The sequence below is a fragment of the Centroberyx affinis genome, unplaced genomic scaffold, assembly GCF_046629955.1.
Source record: "Centroberyx affinis isolate AG114_WGS23_722 - 3 ecotype Tasmania unplaced genomic scaffold, CSIRO-AGI_Caff_v1 ptg000131l_1, whole genome shotgun sequence".
In the NCBI taxonomy this organism is placed as follows: Eukaryota; Metazoa; Chordata; class Actinopteri; order Beryciformes; family Berycidae; genus Centroberyx; species Centroberyx affinis.
In genome coordinates this window covers 379529-392852 of record NW_027278831.1, presented here as the reverse complement: position 1 = coordinate 392852, position 13324 = coordinate 379529, and positions in this window count along the sequence as shown.

Genomic DNA, 13324 nt, shown 5'->3' with positions numbered 1-13324 from the left:
GTCTTGCCATCGCAATAAAACCCACCGTCTCATAGACACATATGTTTGTAGTATCAAGTTGGTAGTTGTAGAGTAGTTCCTTTAATATTGAACAGTAAGTGGCTGTAGGGTTGAGCTCATTAGGTAGCAGGCAGTAAAGTCTCTGGTAGGTAGTATACTGTATGCTGACTAAAGACAACTAGAATTGTATATGGAACATCAAATTAAAAATGAATAGAAAGGACAATTCCTGGTGTATCATGGTAGTAGCCCATGCTACATGTAGTATCATCTGTTACATTGCTTCCTTGCTTCCTTTGTTTTCTGTTTCCTACGAGAAAGTAGTTTGTGACACACACAGATACACACAGACACACAAAAGCACAGGCACACACCAGTTTAGTCTGAGGTTGGATTCAAACTATCTACTGACTTTGCCAAGTCCCAATTGTCTGAACTTGGTCCAGCCTGGTTGTAAAACGGATCATCTGTAGGGTGGTAGTTTGTGACCTAGAACAGCTGTATGTGTGTGTGTGTGTGTGTGTGTGTGTGTGTGTGGGTGTGTGTGTGTGTGTGTGTGTAGTGCTCTGAGAGGTTCACAGTAAATCTTGTGGTCTAGCCAATCCCTTTTGTTCGTTTGTTAAACGGCCCATCTCATTGGTCTGTTTGGATGTTTAATGATCCTGGATGATCTGACGCCGAGGCGCAGTATGACCACATATCATAGCTATGAGAACATATGCATATGCACGCGTGCGCACACACACACACACACACACACACACACACACAAAGAGAGAGAGATGTTCCAGTGGTCAGTGGCAACATGCCTCCATTCTGGCAGGAGGAGGCTACATATTGCAGAGTAAGCTGATTTTGTGAGATACTGGTGTCCTCTGGACTTGTCCAGAAATGACCTCAATCACCAGACACTTCAGTGATTTGAAAATGTTCACTTAAAAGTGTACTTTCAAGCCTTTTATGGCCATTTTTTTATTGCCGTGGATTAAGTTTAATCCTATAGGTTTAGATTATTGTCTTGGCTGCATCCAAATATGATAAACACAACGCTTTTTGTATTTGTAACAAGACAGTCTGGGACAGTGGGTTTAGAACACTTTACCCCAACTAAAGAGGACTAAGGCCTTGAAAAATTGTCAGTGCAAAAACCAGGAAGTGAAAACACTGGTTGATTTTCTTTCCCATGCGTCTTTGACATAATACAATAGTTTGGTTTGCTTCCAAAGTCATGAAACATAGGAGATAGTATCAGCTCTCAGTTGCAGCAAAAATGTCAATGTGGGAGATGTGAGATGTGCAGGACACAAACAACAATCACATCACAATAGGTTGAATGGTGATTTAAGGTTAACATCCTGCTGCAGATATTTGGTCCAGAAACCCATCTCATTATTATCCATATTCATATTCTCATAATAGTTTCATCTTCTTTGAGAAATCATGACAGGTGTCTTACCACTCTCAGGTGTAACAGCCTTATTCACTTTACAGATAACAGTGTTAGGGACAGAGCCAGGTTTTACCAAACCAGCATGGATTAACAAGCATGGATTATTCTGCGAAACATTTTGTTTGTTGTATAGTTTCTAAATATGAATGTTTGGGTCATTCTGAAATAACCTAAGTTTACTGCTTTATCCTAATCTTGCATGACACAATCATAAAACATTATTGTAAAATCGTTAAACTATTATCGTGTAGAGGGTTTGAACTAACAAACATAAATGTACTATCATTGTTTGTGTTTGTTTTCATTGCCGCCTAAAACTGATTTTACTGCAATTGCAGTTTCACAACAATTGTATAATAATTTTGATTAGCAACTTTTTGTAATACCAAAATTAGTTTTTATGAAACATCCATTTCCATGTACTAAACATATTTGGACAGAATCAAGTAGTCATTCTGTTGCAAAAAGTTCCTAAAATGCAGTGACATTTAGACAGCTGCGACACATAAATATCACCAGACTCATGGTATCTTATTTTTACACTCCATCTTTTTTACATTTCATCATAAATTACTCTGGTGTTAGGGTTATGTTAGGGCATTTTTAGCAAAATTAGTACAAATAAACAAGGATTCCTCAAGTTATCATGCTCCTGCTACAGAACTTAACATGACTGTCTGTTTCTCCTTACCAAATTTTCTATTAAACTCTCTGGGGAAATTAGTGAAAAGAAGTATTAAAAGAAAAACCCACAAGCAACTACTTTACATTATAACTTTTAACCCTTTGTTGCAAAGATCAGATCTTTCTACATCTTACATTGTTGGTCTGTGGCACATGCTTAGGCCTAATCTTTTCCTATGTTTAGCTAGCAATAATAAAAGATTTATTTCTTAAACACTTTTGGGGGAATGAAATGTCCTGGTCAAGAATTTAACCGATAATAATAAATAAAAAGACTTTGGTGGTGAGGGGCAGTGGGGTAGAGGGTGTATGGACCAGCTGTAATATGTTTCAGGAGTTGTCATCGGGCTGTTATTTAAACACACACAGACACACACACACGCACACACACACACACACACACACACACACACACACACAGTACTCCCCAGTGTCTCATCACTCCCAGCGCAGCAACATAGAACACGCCCAACCTTATCTCTCTCTCATGACTTGGTGGCCACTTTGGCCTGTCAGCCGAGGTACCTCTTATCTGAGGGGGACTCTGCAGCTTTCCGTGAGAATCCCACCAGATGAACAACCATAAAGAAGCTCTGGAATGGAGCTTAAATCCCACAGGATCCTACTGAATGTGGTGGTGGTGGTGGGGGGGGGGGCAAGAAAGTGGAGTGGTAGTGAAGGAAGCCGGGATGTAGTGGAGGGTAAACACCTAAAATCAGTTTAAGCAACAAAAATTGTGTCTGCTACCTTTTTATTTGTGAAATAGTACTCAAATTTTCAAGCTAATGAAACTTTATGAAATTCCTGGAATCAGTAAATGGTATCATCACATCTTAGTCAAATGACAATATAGTCTACTCAAGAAAATAGAGAAGAAAATGAATGCATACTTTTTTTTTTTTGCTGTGTGTGGTTATGGTTGCTGTTTGAAATGATCTTGATCTCCACCTGGAGATTGTAGTTGACCCATCTTTCATTAGCACTACATCACTCGAGGGAGATGAGGAAACAAGGGGCAGGAACGAAGGGAAAGGAGATAGCGGATGGGATGGGAGGGGAGAAGGGAACTCAGGTATGTGTTTGTCTCTCATCTCGCTCTTGCCTTCTCCTCACATTCTGTCTCTCCACATGCTCTCGCTCTTCTTTTCCTCCCTCTTTCCCTCTCTAGACGGTGATGTAAGTGTTTCCAGACAGTTCTTCTGCGGTGTCTTGTTGTGGTGCGACCTGTGTAACTGTGTTGGGGTGGCAGAGGGGTGACTTAGGCATAGGAACAAAGAGGAGAGAGAGAAATGGAGAGAGAGACGCTTATGTGTGAGAGAAAGAAAGAGAGAGAGAGAGGGTTGTGCATATGTGCATGTAAGAGAGTGTGTGTGAGAGAAAAAGAGACTTCAATGGGAGTCAGGTATCAACTGGATAACCTCTTCAGTGTCAAAGGGGCCTCATCAGCAGCACACACAAAAGCACAACTGACACAATGAAAGAGAGAATGAAAGAGGGATGGGGTTTCACAGCCGAGGCAGAAAAAGGAAAACATCATACCTCTCCCTCTCCCTCTCTCTTTCTGTCCGTCTCACTCACTTTCTGTCTTTTTCTTAGTGTTTGTAAAGGTACAAAAGGAGAAACACCTGAGCCCCTCGTTTGGGCAGTGCTATGTCAGTGAAGGAATGTGCCACTTGTGGGAGATTGTGCGTGTGTGTGTGTGTGTGTGTGTGTCTGTTTGGGTGTTTGAGTGCGAGGGTAACAACAGTAGCCAACATACCTCACCTACCTGCCTACCTACCTACCTGTGAGTCTTTGAACGCTCCCCAGCTGTATGGTGGCCCATTCAGTGATTAGTGGCTCTCATGTTGTTTGATCATACAGTAGAAGTGGGTATGTGATGAAACGTGCATGTTAGACCGATACATCACTCTGCCGATATATACTGGGCTAATATTGGCCTTGTATTAATTTTTCATATTTATTGTGTAATTCATTATGTTTACACTAGATGTCTATGGGAAGCCCTTAAGCTACATTGATTCAAATGTAACATTTTGATCAGATTCCACAAAAGTATGCATGAATGTTTATTATTATTAGGGGTTAAAGCCTGTAGGGCTGAAACCCCTTCATGTATGTTATGCTTACTTGTTTTTCTTTGACATATTATTCAACTAGTTGGTATGTTTACATGCAAAAAAATCAAATCAAAAATACCATTTTAATGCAATTAAGGCAATAATGTGAGTAAGAAGAGTCTGTACAGGGCTAGATTAAGGGCTGATTCTTGCCAATAAAACCTTTGATTTAGTAAATGAAATTATTATGGGAAGTTGTCAGTTTATGCAAACATGTAAATGGCTTAGTTTGATCGTTGCCTTACTCTCAGTATTGGCAATTGTGGCTTTATTGTGTGTGCATAAACATAGTCAATAATGATTATCTTAATGGTTAATTAATCAGTAAAACGACCACAGGCAACCAACAAAATAATGGAAACATTTATTCTACTTCAAAGTTAATTGCATATGCACATGTGGTTTATGTGTGAGTCATTGTCTGTCACTTACACTTTCCTCTTGGGAGAAGCCGGTCTGGACTCTCCTCTCCATTACCAGACTGTCAGTGCGCCATGGAGGAGAGCACGCTGCTTTTCAAGGGGATGAGAGCAGCAGATTTGATTGGCCATAATTGATGCCAGCCTCTACCACACCTATTGGTACTTTATTCCTCTTGATCCAATCCTTTTTGCAACTGTGTCGCCATTGCGCAACCGCTGTTTCAGCGCCTCTGGCCACAAAATTACCAAAAATCTGTTTCTTAGCATGAAATTGGACAAATTTAAAGATACTGAATATTGGCACAAAATACTGCCTTTCGGCTACAGTGAATGAAAACATAGTGTTCTTGTGGATGATAATAATAATGATGAGGAGGTGGAGGACAAGTCAACAAAAGTAGGCATGTAATGAAACAGTGGGTGCAAGCCAGGGTAAATAAAATATGGTTGATGATGATGATGCTGGAGATGATGATGAAGGGGAGGAGGATGAGGAAGAGACAAGTGTCATAGTAAAGTCTAGCATATTGCAGTCTCCACTGTGGGTGGGTGATGATGATGATGTTGATGGTGGCGGTGGTGGAATGTTGAAAGTCTTGTGCTACCCACATCATCACTTGAGCCTTATCATTGTGGTTTGTTAGAAGCACTGGTGGTGACGGTGGTGGTGGTGGCAGTGTGTGTGTGTGTGTGTTCCTGTGTGTGTGTGTGTGTGTGTGTTCCACTCCTGTGTGTGAGGGATGGACAATAGATGTTCCGTGCCACGGAGGACAGGGGGAGAGAGCAGGAGGAGGAGGAGAGATGGAAAAAGAAGAGATGGTATAGTGTTGCCTTGTCCTTGCCTGAGCGTGCGAAGGGGATGAGGTCTTTCTGGAACACACAACAAAAGAAGGTTCCACCACCTCCCTCCTTACCGAGGGGATTAATGTTCAGACACACACTCACACACACACATCCAGATCTGTCTGTTGATATGTACTGTAATAAAGTGGAGAAAATAATAGCTTTAACCAAACACTAGTCCATGCAGTGCTGAGTGCTGCTATCTGTCTCTTTTGTTTCCATTCTACCCCTGTCTCTCGTGGATAACACTCACCTTAATCAGACAAAATATAATAGGTTACCATCTTGGTTTTTTGTATTAAGTAAGAATATCACTGACAGCTTGTGCTGTGGCAGGCCAAGAGTTGTCCAGGTTATATAATGGGCAGTATACTGATATCCCTTCACAAGAATTAGAAAGTGTTGCAAATATGTCACTATGAACTTTACTTTACTTTAGTTATAATCAGACAGCTCACAATCAATATGAACATTTTATAGAGAAAAAATGTAAATACAGATTTTATTTTGGTGTCATGGCTCTGTTTCATATCAGTCCCTGTGAAGCGTCATTTAAGGCCAGTCACAAGCGAGAACAGGGAGTGATCAAATGCAACAGGGGAACCATGAAGAAACAGAGACCACATGGTGGATGCTGCTGGTGGAGGTGGGTGTGAGATGCACAGGCAGCAGCAGCAGACTGCTGCCTATGCAATTGGTGATAGCAATATGCATGCTCAGCTGACACATCAGCTGGTGCGGAGCTGCAGCGCCACTCGAGTTGTGTGCCTGAACTAGCTTCACAGGCTTGGCTTCATTTTATTAGGATCCCTCTCCCTGGGGATCACACAAAACATGAAGCATCACATTACATGGTAGTAATAGTAGTAATAGACAGTATATATACATTTCCTATACAGTTTACAATAACTATAAACAGACAGTAATAACAGAGAACAATTAACACACTGGCAACTAAACAACCATGAATAATGTACAATAGACTTAGGCACCATGAACAGATCACAGGTAGAGAAAAATAGCAAGAAACAAAAGAGGTGCTATGCCCTTGGATGTTTTTAATTGCTTTTTGAAGTCAGTTTTATTCCTTGCCTGTGTGGCGTTGGTAGACCACTCCATGTTTTCATTGCTCTATACAGTACTGTTTGTTGCATTGCGGTAGTGTTTGGTATACAGAGTTTCAAAAGACCTTTTGATGTCTGGTGGTCTAAGTGTGTTTGCCACAGCTATATAAGAGTTGATTGCAGGATGTTTGGGATTTTTGACAATGAAATATATCTTACAAGAGAAAGCTAATATGTCTTCCACTATTAGCCAACCTAGTATAGCATGTATTGTATTACCATTAGCTCTTTTTGTAGTGCAGAAGAAGTGCAGAAACGGCTCTGTTGTGGACCAGTTGCAATTTTACCAAATCCTTTTTTTGTGGCTCCCGACTATACCGCTGGACAGTAATCCATGTGAGTCAGGACTAATGTCTGCACAGTTTGGGAAATACAAAGTGACAAAATGAATAGTATTATTGAGGTGGTATAAAATAAAATAAAAACCAGCCTGCACTGACAAGCACAAATTACTTAGCAATGGCTATGGGGCCAGACTGTGCATAATGGCTGCCACTGAATACCGTAATATCCAAACCTATCAATGGCCACTGACTTCCTTCATGAATACATACAATGCATGTGATGCAACTCCCCCTTGTGCTATTTAGGTCAAATGCCTACATAGATGTTAGAGGGAAGAGCAGTACAATAGCAATACAATAGCAGTCATTGTTGTTATGAAGTGGGTACCTCCCATCACAGATATTTTATTGAGTGAAGCCCTGCACAAAAATAAATATATGTTGTGAAATGTGTAAAAAAATAGCCTCTTAGAAGAGTAGAAACTCTTTTAATTTTAGTTTTTGATTTTGTAGCATGTGATAATTATGTTGTTTTAAATGCATCCTTTCATTAATCAATTTTCCATACCTGCTTATTTCTATTGAGGGTCATGGGGGGGCCTAAACCAGCATGCATTGGGCAGAAAGCAAGGAAACACCCTGGACATGTCACCAGTCCTTCACAGGGCGAACACGTAGTCAGACAAACACAGATAGACAAACACACTCACACTCACACCTATGGTAAATTGTCCATAGGTGTGAGTGTGAGTCTCTAATCCACTGACAATTTAAAGGTATCTTTAAGGTAGCTTTTCTGTAATTAGCCATTTTTATGTAATTGTATGTATGTGTGCAATACTCATGGCATTTATTTTGCCCCAGGAAGGAGTCTCCATGTGCAACAATACAGAATAAGTTAATCCTTATTTATTTCCCCCTACTGTTTGTGCCTTAGTGCTGTAGGGTGAAGGGCCTATTATAGATTTTTTTTAATCATGTTGTCAATGTGCAATAGGCTATTTGACAACTTAACATAGGTGCAAAGGCACTTTAGGGCTCATTGCAAGTGCTGGGACCCCTCCTCCATTTTGTTACCCAGGTTATTGCCAGTATTTGCTCTTACTAGTACGTGGTGATATGTAGAAGCTGTGATTAATGCTAGCCTGTTGTCTGAATATGTACAGTATAGTGATATTTTGCTGTCAGGCCATAGACAACCTCCACTGGGCATTTGTTTGTAGTGTTTCACATGCCCCTTAGCCTTTCAAGGCCTATACAGTGTATCAGCCTTCTGTTTACTCTGGACAGTCACCTGTTGGGGAACCTGGTATAGGTTATTAAGGGCTCCTTCTTCAAAGAATAATTACATAGTCAAGTGGTTAGTGCATAGTAAAGACTCATAGTACCTGATCATTATATTACACTACGCTGTAGAATTAACATATGTGAATGAAATTCTTAAATTGAGTGGTATTGAATGGAGTCATGATGATGATGATAATATTAAGAGAGAGGATGGCTCAAAAACAGACAGAAATAAACAGACAGAGAGGGAAAATAGGATGTAAGCAGAGAGAAAATGGGCTGTAAGTAGGGGAACCCCTCATTAGTGTGATAGTCCAGTGACTCACCCCTTGGAATGGCAATGAAAACTTAATTTGGAGAGCTCTTTGATAAACTGTTTTTGCGCAGCCAGGCCACACACTGCAGCACATCTCAGTCTGCCAAGAGAACACTCCAGAATAGGAATTATTAATAAGAGGACATGACCTCCCTGTGTGTGTGTGTGTGTGAGAGAGAGAGAGAGAGAGAGAGAGAGAGAGACAGAGAGAGAGAGAGAGAGAGAGAGACTGTGAGTATGTGTGAAAGTATGTGAAAATCTGTGTGGGTTTATAGCAATATGAATGTATGTCTGTGTGTGTGTTTGCATGTGTGTATGTTACAGCCACTTGGTCCAGGAGCAGACCCTGATATTGCCTTGTGTATAAAATTCCTGAACTCCTTTCAACTGTTCTTTCACTGAAGTTGTTCTTTTGGTCCAGGAGGTTCTATCAGGGTGTTGCACTCCCCCAACTCCTACCCTCTTGCTGGGTCACTAAAAGATTCCCTGACATGATGGTCTGTCTCATCCTTTGAGGGCACCAGCTAACTACTCCACTTCTGCCCTAGAAGCTCCTTAATGAACCTGAAGGGGTTGGAAATAAATGCTGCTCACTGGCACGCTTTCAGGCTCTTTTCCGATGGCATCTCTGATGTCATTCTGCCTGTCAAAAGCACCAGAAGCTTCTTTCTCTCATGTGCCACCTTGTACTGATGTCTCAGGGTTTCCAACTCCAGCCTGATACTGTGAATTTTCACTGCCCTCTGGTTCCTCAAATATGGTGCCTTGGGAACTTAAGGCTCCTATACTCCAAACTGTTTTGATACCAGGCCAACTATGATTGCTGCGTGCCATATATACAGAACCGTGTATCTCCATCTAGGCTTATCCTTAGTTAACAGCATGGTCCAGTATTCTCTACATTCCATTGATCTCAACAACAATACGCTACTGGGGAAGCTGATTGTCCTGGCTTGATACATTCAGCTCAGCAGTTCTGTATATACTACAAAGCCTCATAAGTGACCTTGAGATAGGTTGTGTTTGGTGGGGTGAGGTGATTGAGGGAGTTGGTGGATTTGCAACATTCTGCCTTGCCTTCAACTTGGCTTAAGGCTTGCCTGTCTAGCCATTTCTTTATTTCTTGTCATTTTCTCTTGGTCTCTGCCTCTCAACTGTACTTAGTCTAGTCTTACCTGCCAACTGTAAAAAAAAAAATGACAGTGAAAAATGACAAATGCCACCACTTACCTCTCCACCTGTATGTACGAGTGGTGTCTGCTTGAGCCAGAAGATCGTTTAGCTCCTAGACTCTCCCCATGGCAACTGGCTCCTGTCAAACCAACGGGGCAGCCACCTTATAGTCTACCGTTCCATGGATTTCACTACACTAGTGTTAGGGTTAGGAATTTAAGGGATATCCCAGAACCTCCCTTGCACCACCCGCTGATGGCACAGTTGACAGGAAGTCCCTGGCAATGCACTGGCTGGCGCCTGTCACAACAGCAGGGTTAGGGTTAGGTATTTTAGACATCTGAACTTCGTCCAACACAACCCCCTTGAGGTTTTTGCGATACACCAGCGATGCCAGCATATTCCGCCACTTTTTATTCAGCAACCAAGCCTCTGGGCTGCTGAATACAAATTGGCAACATCCATGAGTGTTGAATAGTTGTGGACGCCAGTCTGCATAGCTGTGATCCCCAGTTTTGTAGCGGCACTGATGTGGTCCTCCATGAGAGCAATCAATGGTGAAACAATGAAAATGGGGTTCTTGACCGGGGATAGTTTCTTGGCCACTAACGGAGCTAACCGATAAATCAAGATCTTGCCAAATCCAGTCGGAAGAAAGGCAAAAACATTATCTCCTTTAAGAAAAGCCTTCACAGCTGACTTCTATTCGTTTTTAAGGATTTTATGTTTTCCGTTTCAAACAAAACTGATTCCAACGCTGCATCGATTAAACAAAAATTCAGCAGCTGAGCTGAAACTGAATCCAATGGCTCGGGGGCAGACGGATCTCATGCACAATGTAATTGTATGCGAGTCCAGCTGATTTCACAAGGCTATATTGTGATCCTTCATGGCATATCAAAATCTGTCACTGGTGTCACATGTCACTGGTAACAAAGTATTTCTGCTACACAACAAAAGGCAGGATCACATCGAGACATTAATCTCCAGTCTCCTTCCCCACTCAGCTCCAGGGTAAGCAAAACACTGGATTGGTTAGGAATTGGTCACATTTATTTGACACAAGGCTAGTAGCAGTTTCCCTTGTCACTGGAGCTCATGGAGAAAATTATGTTCTCCACTCCATATGAGTTGTAGCAATTCGTTATACCTTCTGTTTGGCCTGTTTGGGGCACCTGCCATATTTCAACGACTCATTTACCAGGTGCTGTGCCCTCATGGCTCATGGCATGTACTGCTGGTTACTTAGATGACATCATCAGGGCTCTCCTGGAGTCCCCGAGGCGGGTGGGGCTCATGGATAACCCCAAGAAGTCTACAGGTACAGTATCTGTGGTACAGTAGTCTCCCTTCAGACAGAGAAGACAGCAGCCATTGCGGCTTGTTCTATGCCTAAATCCCAAAAGTAGGTGAGACTGTCTGGGAATGACCAGCTACTACAGCTGCTTCATGCCAGCCTTCTCAGAGCCGACTAGCCCTCCAACCACCCTCACCTGAAATGGTCCCTTAGATCTGGTCTGGTGGAGGGAGCAGTGCCATCTGGCTTTTGAGAGAGTGAAACAGGCCCTTTGTGGAGAGCTCCTGAATTCCCTCAACTTTTCTCCCCCTTTTGTCCTCCAGACAGATGCATTGAACAGAGGACTGGGGGCCATCTAATCCCAGGACCTAGGGCAGTTAAACTGCCCGGTGCTATATGTTAACTCTACATGTCTTACCATCAAGTGGGCAATCCTCTGTTCCTCTCACATCCCACTGCAGTGGCTCTGCTGCATGAAAGATGCAGATCATTCGTTGGTATCTGGCTTTACAGTCAATTTCAAAGTGGTCCATCGGTCAGAACAACAGATTGCAGTCACTGACTTGCTTTTGTCGTTGGTTGGCCAGATAGCACCACGCCCTAAGTTTGGCAGTGGGGGAATGTGGCAATGGTGGCGGCAAGTGAGCATTGATCGGGACCGTACAGAGCAAACAGTAGTCCAGCTGTGTAATGAGGGACAGCTGTGCCTGATTAATCTCTCCCTATATACAGTATATGTGTTTCAGTAGTTGCCGAGAAAAAGCTGGGACTGAAGCTCACGGATGCACATGCACGCCTCAGTACCCAGAAGCCTCAAACGGCTGTTCATTCTTTTACAGACTCATCTGTTTGACTCATCTCTGAGAGGGGGAATATCGTTCTAGCACCGGTGGTGTGCATTTGAGTTTGCTTTTGAGTGTGGTTTGTCTTGGTGCCCACTAAAATATGCACTGCATCAGAGAATTCTCTCCAGTGTCCCTCCTGGTGATAGACACTGCACAGAGACCACAACTTTTGGTCTTAAGATCGTTCTTGAGACAAGGCTACAGTTACACTTAATTTTCAAAACTTATTTCATGGATTGCACAAATCCATGAAATAATGGATGCACAAAAATCTGACTTTGCACACATTTAATTCAACATAGTCTGGATACAAGCCATCCACAATGCACATACAAGCAATTTAACGATATGGAGAGTGGGAAAAAGTAATGCAAACACACATTTTAATAAATATAGTCACAGGAGACATTTTCAGTCCAAATGTGGATGTATAGCAATGTGAGCTTCAGTATCAGATCTCAAAAATCACATTGAAATGACCAGTGTAGTGCAAGACCAGTCTCAGGAGCTACAACACCGGTGATGGCTCAACCAGATTGTTACTGTATGAATCAAAAAAAAATCCAAAATCCCCAAAACAGAATCAACATATGTTATTGCTATGATCTTGGGCAGTTCAATCTAGATGTGTCAAAATGAACAAGTCTCTCCCAAAGCTAGAAACAAGATAGGCATGACTCTGTTGATAATGTTTTCAAGAGACAAATTCTGGACTTACTTAACTAACTGGAAATATGATATTACTCTGTATGTGATCATAGAATGGATGTGCAGTATATGAACACTGACAGAGCCAGAGTATAATGAAGAAGACTGTACAAACTCCAAACTCCAAGCTCTTAAAAATGCCTTTTTTTTTATCTAAATGAAGAGTGAAATAGAAGAAAAGTCCTTCGTCATACATTGGCTCTCATGCAAGCCTTAATTTCTCCAAACTAGTGTTCTTGTTTATATAATTAAGCACTCATCTAAATGCAACTATTAGTACTATCAATAAAGTCTAATAACTACAAATATGCAAGACTGATGTTTATGATTAGCTGCCAAATTATTTTTCCTTCATCTTCCCACATTGATTCAGGATGTTTATTCCAATTTTCCACACACCTGGAATGTGATGTATTTTTCCCTTTTTTCTAGTGCAGATGTGTGTGCGCGTGTGTGTGTTTATGAGAGTGGATGTGTGTGTGTGTGTGTGCGCGCGCACGTGTGGGTGTATGTGTCCATATAAGGGTACTTCATCTTTGTTTCTGAGCAGAATTGGCGGTGTGTTTTGAAACGTAATCCCTCACACCCCGGCCTGCACATGGATTGCTTCACATGCCAGCTCATCACCAGGCCAGGACAGTGTGTGCATTAGTTGTGTGTGTGTGTGTGTGTGAGTGTGCATGTGCTGATGTGTGTGGGTGTGTACGTGCGTGTTTCTTGATTACCCTGTAGTGTATAGAGTATAAGGTTAACTACCATTGCTGCATGGAC